General features: G+C 44.5%; 1 pseudogene; it reads right to left on the bottom strand.

Moving 5' to 3' along the window:
• The window catches only part of LOC116695329 (5-hydroxytryptamine receptor 3A-like), a 176,825-nt pseudogene that overhangs the window by 22,291 nt on the left and 154,035 nt on the right, over positions 1-499 (bottom strand).

The raw sequence follows: 499 nt of genomic DNA, 5'->3' as shown, positions 1-499 counted from the left end.
CTCTCCTGCCTGTTGCATTCGTGATCGGAACACATACCTCTCGTATACAATGTTCTTTTTACCGTAGTCATCCTTGTCATCAGCCCTTGCAAACTTGAATGTGTTGAAGACCTCTATGGCTTGGGGACCCGCAACCGTGAGCAGAATTGCAATTTTCCTTGGTCCTGGCTTGTTGTCCATCCCCGTGGCGGACAAATACAGCTCGAACTGCTGCTTGAAAGACTTCCAATTGCTGTCCACATTTCCAACGAGTTTCAGTCCCTCCGGTAGCCGTAGCGTCTCCATCTTCGGTTAAGCAAGCGTTTTAACATCCAGTTTTTACTCCTGGTACCATGTTGTGTTTATGAACTCACTCATAAACCGTTGTCCAGTCAACAATGAACTTGTGTTCGACTTTATTGAACGAGTTACATCATGTGCGTCTTACATGTGCTTTTTCTTTACCTCGCTAGTTCTAAATCTTCTCATGTAGTTTACCTTGTATCTGTAAACCAGTATG

The sequence above is a fragment of the Etheostoma spectabile genome, chromosome 9 (assembly GCF_008692095.1).
Source record: "Etheostoma spectabile isolate EspeVRDwgs_2016 chromosome 9, UIUC_Espe_1.0, whole genome shotgun sequence".
In the NCBI taxonomy this organism is placed as follows: Eukaryota; Metazoa; Chordata; class Actinopteri; order Perciformes; family Percidae; genus Etheostoma; species Etheostoma spectabile.
The sequence above is the reverse complement of the archived record's forward strand: the minus strand, read 5'-3'. Positions and strand labels throughout refer to the sequence as shown.